We start from the raw sequence: 11,920 nt of genomic DNA on the forward strand, positions 1-11,920 counted from the left end.
GCAATGTTGAGTCTCATGGCCTTGCAACTACGACCAGTAATGGCACTGTGGCTGCTACTCATTGAAATTCCCAAAACTACTTTAACTGCCATGGTGAAGTGGGAAACAGTTTTGACGTTTGTATTCTACCGAGGTAAAAGTTATAAGATAGAATAGATTGCTAATAAAAGTTCATACCATTTGTAGATTTGTATATTCCTTGATTAATAAATCGAAAGATTGTTCGACTTGTTCATTCACAAATGTTTAGAGAAATTTTCAAATTTTGTAACGTCTCATGCTCAAGATTCGGATTATGATTCTAAACTTGATTTTGACACTTGATCCAAATTCTGGGCATGAATAGTTACAAATGGTATTAGGACAATATCTCTCTTGGTAAGATGTAATTCGAGGACGAATCAAGACAGAAATTGATGGATATGTGGCACTTTAGTAAATGGTATTATCCTACTTTTTTTTTTTTCTACATTTATGTATTGTTGAAATATCATCACTAGCCTAATAAAGTCAATCACTAGCCCAATAGAGTCAAACCCAATAATAGTACGAGCTCATTGTATATTTTAAGTAGAGATTTTAGGAAAGATACCATAAAGATTTGTTAGGTCTAGATTGCGTAGGCTCTAGTATAAATACCCCCCACCCTACCTAGGTTATTCATCCAAGAAATCCAAAAACAATAAAGAGTAGTAGTATTCTATGTTTTGTATTCTCTTCTCGATTGGTCTTAATAAAGAGTTTTCTTCTCGATTGGTCTTAATAAAGAGTGCGAGTGTTTCGAGAGTTGTGTTCAACATTTGGTATCAGAGCGAGGTTAGTGTAAGTTATCTGATCTCTTGGAATTTGGTCTTAATAAAGAGTTCTCTTCTCGATTGGTCTTAATAAGGAGTGCGAGTGTTTCCCACAGAGAGTTGTGTTCAACATTTGGTATCAGAGCGAGGTTAGTATAAGTTATCTAATCTCTTGGAATTCTTAGTATGCTCTGTGGTTACAGCTTTGTCTGATCTTCCACATCAGAAACGATTTCTTGAGATTAGTAGTGAGTGAGTTTCTTTTGTGTCATCAGTAGTCTGTGACTCTGCAAGTCTTGTGTCGAAAGAGCTTGTTTGGTATTACTGAGGTATGGCTAACACGATGGGTGATTTCCAAATCGTTGGAGGAATCAAGAAACTCAACAACAACAACTAAAACATGTGGGCAACATGCATGATGTCCTATTTACAAGAACAGGATACAACTACAACATGTGGGCAACATGCATGATGTCCTATTTACAAGAACAGGATACAACTACAACATGTGGGCAACATGCATGATGTCCTATTTACAAGAACAGGATCTTTGGGAGATCGTTGGCGGGTGTGAAACTACGCCGCCAGAGGAGGATTCTAACGGTGCCTTGCGCAAATGGAGAATCAAAGCAGGCAAAGCAATGTTTGCCTTGAAGACCACAATCGGAGAAGAGATGTTAGAGCATATTTGGGATGACAAGACACCGAAAGAAGCATGTGACACGTTCATGATGTTGTTCTTAAAGAAGAATGATACAAGGCTACAACTTCTGGAGAATGAGTTGTTGTCAATTTCACAACGTGACATGACGATTGCTCAGTACTTCCACAAGGTCAAGTCGATCTGTCGGGAGATTACTGAACTAGACTCAAAGTCTGCCATTGTAGAATCTCGAATGAAGAGGATTATAATCCACGGATTGCGACCGGAATATCGAAGCTTTATTATTGTTGTACAAGGATGGCCCACTCAACCATCACTTGTAGAGTTCGAAAATTTGTTATCCAGCCAAGAAGCCATGGCTAAACAAATGGGAGGCATCACATTGAAGGGTGAAGAAGAAGCACTCTACACATGTGAAAGTCGGAGCAATAATAGGTCGTCTACCAAACGTGGATACAATGGTGACAAAAGAAGAAGCCACCAAGGAACTTCACAACCCGAGAGAGCTCAGAAGAACGACAACAAGAGTTTCCAAGAAAAGAGATTTAGAGGTATTTGCTATAATTGTGGGAAAAAGGGCCACATGTCTAGAGATTGTTGGTCCAAGAAAAAGTCTATTGAAAGTAATGTGGCAATATCCAAAAAGAAGATAGAGGATGAATGGGATGCAAAGGTACTATGTCTCATAGAAGAAGACGAGCTAGCACTCATGGCAACAATGGAAGACCATATCAATTATGTGAATGAATGGATCATTGATTCAGGATGTTCAAACCACATGACTGGCGATCAGAGAAAATTGCAAGACAAGAAAGAGTACAAAGGAAGTCGTATGATACGCACAGCAAATAACACACAGTTATCAATTGCTCAAATTGGCAATACGACAATCATGCCTGGCAATAAGTCTGATACAGTGTCACTACATAATGTTTATCATGTACCGGGTATAAAGAAGAACTTGTTGTCAGTGTCACAACTAACAACATCAGGAAGCTACGTCTTATTTGGGCCAGAAGATGTAAAAGTTTATCAAGATGTTAAGATAATAGGAAAGCCAATAATAGAAGGACGAAGAGTGGAGTCTGTCTACGTCCTATCTGCAGAGCCTGCCTATGTTGACAAGATCCGAAAGAATGAGACGACAGATCTATGGCATGCAAGATTGGGACATAATAGCCACCATAAGTTGAAGCTGATTATGGAGAAATCCATGCTCAAAGATCTACCTCAACTTGAAGTCAAAACATACGTTGTCTGCGCTGGATGTCAATATGGTAAAGCTCATCAATTACCATACAAAGAGTCAAGTTTCAAAGCAAAGAGACCATTAGAGTTAATTCACTCTGATTTGTTCGGCCCAGTCAAACAAGCATCGATCAGCGGAATGCGGTATATGGTGACATTTATTGACGACTACTCAAGATACGTGTGGATTTTCTTTATGAAAAAAAAGTCTGAGACGTTTTCAAAGTTTCAAGAATTCAAGATGATGGTTGAAGAAGAAGTAGGAGTGAAGATTCGTTGCCTACATTCAGACAATGGCGGAGAATACACGTCAGATGAGTTCGATCAATATTTACACGAGTGTGGGATACGACGTCAATTTACATGTGCCAACACGCCACAAAAAATGGTGTAGCAGAAAGAAAGAATCGACACCTTGCAGAAATCTGTCGAAGCATGTTACACGCAAAGAACGTTCCAGGAAGATTTTGGGCTGAAGCTATGCGAACTGCTGCCCATGTGATCAACAAGTTTCCTCAACCAAAGCTAGGATTCGTCTCACCATTTGAGATACTATGGGATATGAAACCTACCGTTAGTTACTTCCGAGTATTTGGTTGTGTTTGCTATGTATTTGTGCCTGACCATCTACGTAGCAAGTTTGACAAGAAAGCAGTCAAGTGTGTATTTGTTGGATTCGACAATCAAAGAAAAGGATGGAGGTGTTGTGATCCAACAAGTGAAAAATACTATACATAAAGAGATGGAGTTTTCGATGAAGCATCTTCATGGTGGTCCTCGGAGAAGAAAGTCTTACCAGATTCAAACATCGAAGAAATTCTACAATAGAAGATGGGGAGCAAACTACACAAATTCAATCAAATGTTGATGCACCTGAAAATCCAAGTGACATTGATATTGACAAGCAAGAGGTGACTCAATCAAGCGAATCTGATAAAAATGAAACGACACATCAACAACTTAGGCGATCAAATAGAATCCGAAGGCCAAATCCTAAGTATGCAAATGCAACTATTGTAGAAGATAGAGTTTACGAACAAGAGACATGAAGAAGCATCACAAAACTCGGTTTGGCAGAAAGCGATGGAGGAAGAAATTATAGCCCTGGAGCAGAATCAAACTTGGGAACTAGTGCCAAGACTAGGAGATGTCAAACCCATCTCTTGCAAGTGGGTCTACAAAATAAAGCGTCGACCGGATGGATCAATCGAGAGATACAAGGCTCGACTCGTGGCTCGAGGATTTTCTCAACAATATGGACTAGACTATGATGAAACATTCAGTCCAGTGACAAAGATTACTACCGTACGAGTCCTGCTAGCACTCGCAGCAAGTAAAGATTGGAAACTATGGCAAATGGATGTGAAGAATGCCTTCTTGCACGGAGAGTTAAACAGGGAGATTTATATGAACCAACCAAAGGGATTTGAGAGTGCAGCTAATCCTAATTATGTATGCAAGCTTAGAAAAGCTCTTTATGAACTGAAGCAAGCACCGAGAGCTTGGTATGGTAAGATTGCTGAATTTCTTACCCAAAGTGGTTATTCAGTTGCGCATGTAGACTCAAGCCTATTCATCAAAGAAAGAGAAGGAAATTTGACAATTGTATTGGTCTACGTGGATGATTTGATTATCATCGGGGACGACGAAAGAGAAATTTATCAAACAAGAGAAAATTTATCAGTACGCTTTCAGATGAAAGAGCTTGGAGAGCTTAAACACTTCTTAGGCCTAGAAGTTGATCGCACAGATGAAGGATTGTTTCTCTGCCAACAAAAGTATACAAGAGATATGCTTCAGAAGTTCAACATGTTAGAGTGCAAGCAATTTCAACACCGATGGAGACAAATGCCAAGATTTGTGCACATAAAGGCAAAGAGTTGAACGATGAAACAACATACCGACAACTAGTAGGTAGTCTTATCTACCTAACTTTAACTCGACCTGATATCTCTTATGCAGTTGAGGTTATGAGTCGATACATGCAAAGTCCAAAGAAGCCTCATCTGGATATAGCTCGACGGATCTTGAGATATGTCAAAGGTACAATCGACTATGGTCTTTTGTACAAAAGAAGCAAAGATTGCAAGCTAGTTGGATACTGTGATGCTAACTGTGCAAGAGACCACGATACTCGGAGGTCAACCACTGGGTATGTGTTCAAGTTTGGTTCGGGAACAATTTCTTGGTGTAGCAAGAGACAACCAACAGTATCATTATCAACTACAGAAACAGAGTATAGAGCAGCGGCTGGAGCAGCTCAGGAAAGTACATGACTGAAACTCTTGATGGAAGATTTGCACCAGAAAATTGACTATCCAATATCACTTCTTTGCGACAACCAATCTGCGATTCGCCTAGCAGAAAATCCGGTGTTTCATGCTAAAACAAAGCATGTGGAGGTGCACTACCATTTCATTAGAGAGAAGGTCCTAAAGGAAGAAATCGAGATGCAGCAGATCAAGACAGATGACCAAGTGGCAGACTTGTTTACAAAACGGCTGAATACTGGCAAACATGAGAGTTTTCACGGTCAACTCAACATGGTGCAACGAATGAGAACTAGTGCTGAGGGGGAGTGTTGAAATATCATCACTAGCCCAATAGAGTCAATCACTAGCCCAATAGAGTGAAGCCCAATAATAGTACAAGCCCATTGTATATTTATTTTAGCAGAGATTTTAGGAAAGATACCATATGTTTAGGAAAAAGATTCAAATTTGTTAGGTCTAGATTGTGTAGGCTCGAGTATAAATACCCCTCCACCCTACCTAGGTTATTCATCCAAGAAATCCAAAAACAACAAAGAGTAGTAGTATTTTACATAGTGTCTTGTATTCTCTTCTCGACTGGTTTTAATAAAGAGTGCGAGTGTTTCCCACAGAGAGTTGTGTTCAACATGTATTTCTCATCGTTATTAAGCTCTATCCCATATTGTTTAAGGTCTATCTATAAGCAATGATGTTTGTCACAATCTTGGAGCTACAAAGAGTCATGACAACGTTGTTGTTCCTCACAGTCTTAAAACTACTAAGAAGTGACGCTAACCTTAATATTTTTCATGGTTTCAAACATGGTCTCGGATTTAAAAAGGACAACAAATTTTTTTTTCATGGTCTCAAATATGATCAAAATTACAAAGAGTGACGACAACCTTATTGTGTTTTATGATCTCAAAACTATAAAAGTATCAACAACCTTATTATTTGGTCTCGAAACTATAATGAGTGGCAACAAGCTCCTCATGGTTCCAGAATTACAAAGAACAACGATAATCTTATTTGTTTTCATAGTCTTAAACGTGGTCCGAAAACTACAAAAAATTACAATTACCTTGTTGATTTTCATGATCTCAAACATGGTCTCACGACTACACTGACAACCTCATTCTTCCTCATGTTCGATATAGATTTGTATGAATGGTATAGAGTGCATGTTTTTATTTTATTTAATTTTTTTTTTTTACCAAGTTGGATAAAATTTTACTTATAAGAAAATGATTAAAAGATTTATAGAAAATTCAAAATTTACACCCACTAATATTTTGATCTAAAAAATATAAAATAGAAATTATATATATTTTTATTTAAAAAACTCATATTAATAGACTATATCCAATGTAATTTTCTTTAAAATGGTTTAGTTAAACATTCTATATTTGGAATACTCGGAAACACACAAAATTTGAGAGGCTCTCTAAATTTAATGTAGTTTTCCCGTCAAACTATAGGTAGAGGTTCACATTATCACCTTCGTCATTGCTACTCTTCATTATTTGTGAAACGAGCTTGTAACCCTACAACTTAAAGACACTTCACCATGGCCATGGCGAAAGGTTTCAAGCTCTTTCACACCCTTTTCTTATTGATTGCTTTGCAATGTTGTGCGAAGGTGAGTGCCACTTTTGGTGATGCCACTGGTACCGTAAATTAAGATGGTCAATTTTCATTTCGTGCAGCAGTTGCACCAATTGAAGGTATTTCACAACCACCCGCTTTTACACCAATTGAAGGTAGCACACAGGTCCCAACAGTTGCACCTATTGGAAGTAGCAATAACATTGATCTTGCTTCTAAGGGTTATTGGAAGTAGCACTGTCTATTTTGTTGCTCGAGAAATTAGAATGCATGACAAGACCAAGCATCGTGGTATCCACACTACAAAGAGCAAGACCAATTCTCATGGTATCCAAACTACAAAGAGCTCGAACAACTCCAAATAGTGTTAGCACTATTCGCATTGAAATTTTGTTAGTGTGCATTAGCAAAGCTAAAAACCTAAGCTAAATTGAATCGCTGATAAATTCATTATTTTTGTATTCCTAAAAAAAATCATTATTTCGTTTTTGTATCTCTCTCTGATTTGAGCGTGATATCGTATCACTCAACACTATGACATGTATATGTCACAACCCGATTTTAGCGGAAAAAGCTAAAATAAAAATAAAAATAAAAATAAAATAATAATAATAATAAAAAACACTACAATTAAAAACAAAACCAAAATCAATAAAAAAAAGTATTCAAATTATTTACAAATGTGAGTGTGGGATACAAATTTAAACAAAATAAACTAGAAGGGATGATGGGCGTTTTTTTTTTTCTTCAGGAAACCTCCAACGAAAAATAGAAGTTAAAGAAGGGTATTTATGCACATCGTGTCCTTTATACGGAAATCAAAGGCCAAGGGGACGTGTCCTTTTTATGGAAATCAGAGGCCAAGGGGCGACTCGTACCGATCAGAATCTGATCTCACGAGAAATTGAGCAAAAGGCTGCCAAATTGACCTATTTCTTGCGTGTACCAATTGAAGTTTGGTAATATCGTTCACATTGCTAGTAGCTGGATGAGTTTTCGTAGTCATCCATAGATAGCTCACATTTCTAGGATGCTCGAACCTAGCTCCTTAGGGCTAATCCACTTTTTAAGAGCACTAAGGTCTTGATCATTGATCGTTGTCGCTCACTCCTAGAGTGCTTGGCCTATTGGAAATATATTGACCTAGGTCAATATTGGAAATATATTGACCTAGGTCAATATTGGAAATTGCCCTAACTGAAGCGCCCTAAATTTAATTTGAATGGTTAAAGAGATAATCCTATCGAACACTTAAAGCAGCACGGAATTCATAACCTAATCAATTATGCAAGTTCAAGGAGGAGAAAACATCTATTAATCACTCAGAGCATAATAGCACATCAGAGAGGATTAAAAACATGCATCATAGAAATCTCGGTATTTTCATATTTTTTTCATGCATGTTCTAACGGGGAAGCCCGTTATAGAGCAATCGACTAGAAGTATAAGATGGCCTGAGAGAAGACGGCCTCTCTTGGGAAAGATGGCCTAATTTCTCTTCTTTCTTTTTTCTTTCGGGTTTCTTTCTTTTTTCAAGGGCCCATAACGCTAAAAGGTGGGGGAGAAGCAAGCTGAACCTCTGATCGACCTGGAAACATAACAAATTCTCGGCGTCGAGAGAGATTTGAGATTCCATAAGTAACTCAGCGAGTGCTTTCTAAGATGGGCTTGACTTGGAAGAAGAAAATGAAATACGAACAACCGCCTTGGTCGTAATAGAGCCACTTTCACGCTAGTTCTTGCTCCAGCATGAAAGCTCCATTTCAGGGAAGGACGACGTACCATGATACTTTTTGTTTTGTCGAGCCCATCTTTGGTCTCTGGTTTCATGGTTGTATGTGCTAAAAATCTTGTACATTCCGTTTTGTTTCCCATCCCAGTCTTTCGCAACACTTCAGGTTTACTTCTTTTGTTAGGTCTCGACTTCTTCGCTATGATCTCCCTAGGCCCTGTGGCCTAAGTGAGCTACCTTGTGGCACATACGTGTGTCACAGTGTGGGCGAACGTGCCGATACGAGTGTCTAGAGCGACTTCCTTTGAAATGGATTTTTCAAGGATAGTACCGGGCGGTACGGGTGTGCCGGTATTGCGCCCCAGCCCGCGTGTTGGAGGTTGCTACATACACCCACTATCCAGCACGGTATCTGTAAATGACACAGCATGGGCATGGGAGAGCCAATGCCTCGATAGAACCTGGATGGATGGATGTTCGAGAAATCCCGATGAGATGAGCGACACGTGGGCCCGTTCTCAATAGCATGACCGAACGAGTTGTGATGGCCGATGACACCCTAAGACTCGGGATGACATCAAGACATATGGACCATGTCGATGGGAATCGAGATGACAAGATGAGATGCGACATTGCAAATCGAATTTAAAAAATGAGACATCGAGGCAACTCCGAATAGGGCGAGGTGTATGGTCAATTTAAATGATAATATGACTTTGATGATATAATTCATTTTAAATGTATGCCCAATTTAAATATTTTATATTATATATTCATTTCTTCCATCTATTGCACACCTAAGAAAAAAGTTAATATTAAAGACAAAAATTCAAATCCATTTAATAATTACTTTATTCCAAATTTTAAAAAATTTTAAAATAGTTTTGAAAATTTTGATGTTATTTTTTAAATTTAGCTTAGAAATCATTTTGTATTTTTTTTTAGAGATATTAAAAGCTTAAACATAATTTTCAAACAAAAACAAAAAATTAAGCAAGATTTCCACATATTTATTACACATTAAAAGTACGAGAATGTTTTTGTTTAAAAATATAATTATCCTTAATTGCCTCAAACGAAGGGAACTAATAGTCAAACATTCTGTATTTGGAATACCCTTTGAAAGCCCTTTTCTAAATATAGTTTTTCCATCAAACTATATATTGGTATCACATTATCAGAAACATTCAAGCATCTATTAGCCACTGCTACTCTCCATCATTTGTGAAACGAGCTTGTAACCCTACAATTTGAAGACATTTCACCATGACCATGGCGAAAGGTTTCAAGCTCTTTCACACCCTTTTCTTATTGATTGCTTTGCAATGTTTTGTGAAGGTGGGTGCCACTTTTGGTGATGTCACTGGTGACGTAAATCTTGACGGTCAATTTTCATTTCGTGCATTTGGATCACATGACACACAAGCCCCAATGATTGCACCAATTGGAAGTAGCACACAAGTCTCAGCAGCTACATCGGTTGGAAGCATTGCTGAAGCCCCAGAAGGGGATACGTCGGTCGGAAGCGTTGCTGAAACCCCGGAGGAGGATACGTCGGTCGGAAGCGTTGCTGAAACCCCGGAGGAGGATACGTCGGTCGGAAGCGTTGCTGAAACCCCGGAGGAGGATACGTCGGTCGGAAGCGTTGCTGAAACCCCGGAGGAGGCTCCATCGGTCGGAAGCGTTGCTGAAACCCCGGAGGGGGCTCCGTCGGTCGGAAGCATTGCTGAAACCCCGGAGGGGGCTCCGTCGGTCGGAAGCATTGCTGAAACCCCGGAGGGGGCTCCGTCGGTCGGAAGCATTGCTGAAACCCCGGAGGGGGCTCCGTCGGTCGGAAGCATTGCTGAAACCCCGGAGGGGGCTCCGTCGGTCGGAAGCATTGCTGAAACCCCGGAGGGGGCTCCGTCGGTCGGAAGCATTGCTGAAACCCCGGAGGGGGCTCCGTCGGTCGGAAGCATTGCTGAAACCCCGGAGGGGGCTCCGTCGGTCGAAAGCGTTGCTGAAACCCCGGAGGGGGATACCTCGGTCGAAAGCGTTGCTGAAACCCCGGAGGGGGATACCTCGGTCGAAAGCGTTGCTGAAACCCCGGAGGGGGATACCTCGGTCAAAAGCGCTCCGTCGACCGAAAGCATTGCTGAAACCCCGGAGGGGGCTCCGTCGACCGAAAGCATTGCTGAAACCCCGGAGGGGGCCCCGTCGACCGGAAGCATTGCTGAAACCCCGGAGGGGGCCCCGTCGGTCGGAAGCATTGCTGAAACCCCGGAGGGGGCCCCGTCGGTCGGAAGCATTGCTGAAACCCCGGAGGGGGCCCCGTCGGTCAGAAGCATTGCTGAAACCCCGGAGGGGACTCCGTCGATCGGAAGCATTGCTGAAACCCCAACCATTGCACCAATTGGAGGTAGAGCACAAGACCCAACAGAAGTTGAAAGCATTGGAGGTTTCTTTGGCTAATAACAAAGAAAAACTTGAACTCATGACTATTTTGTAGACAAATTCATTATTTCTATATATTTTTTCCTTAATGGAATGATTTTCATATATTTTCTCATTATCTGCACAACCTAAACCCTAACTTGACATGGTATCTAGCATATCCGGTTTGTAAATCACATACTTAGACAATATAATAGTTTCTCATGGTCTCAAACTATGAAGCATTGCTCAAACCTCGGAGGGTGTAACGTTTGGAAGCATTGTTCAAACCCAAACCCCCGAGGGTGCAACAGCCAACAGTAGCACACAAGCCTCCAAACCTTTTATCAACGCAAGTACCATGAATAGTTCGTTAGGGCTTAAACAACACAACAATTAGTCATCCACAAATGTCATGAAGGTTAACTAGGTTTTTAGAGAGTCTAGGCAGCTTAAATCTCATTTCACATTTTCAGGACATTCGAAACGAACTCATCAGGGCTACTTCACTTTCTAGGAGCTCTAACTCAAGCACTCTAAACTTAACTTGGTTCGTTTATGCATGCTTGGTTAAAGAGATAATTCTATCGATCACTTAAAGCACGGAATTCATAATCTAATCAATCATGCAAGCTTAAAAAACATTCATCAATCACTTGGGAGCACAGATCCCAATATCGTATCCTCCTTTCTAGCACAACATAGAGAAGCACAACATAGAGAATTAAAAACAACATGCATCGTAAAAATATTAACATAGGGGTATTTTCGTAATTTTTCATAATTCATGCAAGCTTAATAGGGAGAAAACATTCATCAATCACTTGAGAGCGCAGATCCCAATATCGTCCTCCTTTATCGTATCCTCCTTTCTAGCACAACATAGAGAATTAAAAACAACATGCATCGTATAAATATTAACATAGGGGTATTTTCGTAATTTTTCATAATTCATGCAAGCTTAATAGGGAGAAAACATTCATCAATCACTTGGGAGCGCAGATCCCAATATCGTATCCTCCTTTCTAGCACAACATAGAGAATTAAAAACAACATGCATCGTAAAAATATTAATATAGGGGTATTTTCGTAATTTTTCATAATTCATGCAAGCTTAATAGGGAGAAAACATTCATCAATCACTTGAGAGCGCAGATCCCAATATCGTCCTCCTTTATCGTATCCTCCTTTCTAGCACAACATAGAGAATTAA

At 39.8% G+C, this 11,920-nt stretch overlaps 1 pseudogene; it reads left to right on the top strand.

The window, feature by feature from the left end:
• Positions 1–1,082: 1,082 nt before the first annotated feature.
• On the top strand, positions 1,083–6,798 carry LOC147787661 (uncharacterized; annotated as a pseudogene).
• The last annotated feature ends 5,122 nt before the right edge of the window (positions 6,799–11,920 follow it).

This window comes from Cucurbita pepo, chromosome 17 (assembly GCF_057944985.1).
Source record: "Cucurbita pepo subsp. pepo isolate OVF chromosome 17, ASM5794498v1, whole genome shotgun sequence".
In the NCBI taxonomy this organism is placed as follows: Eukaryota; Viridiplantae; Streptophyta; class Magnoliopsida; order Cucurbitales; family Cucurbitaceae; genus Cucurbita; species Cucurbita pepo.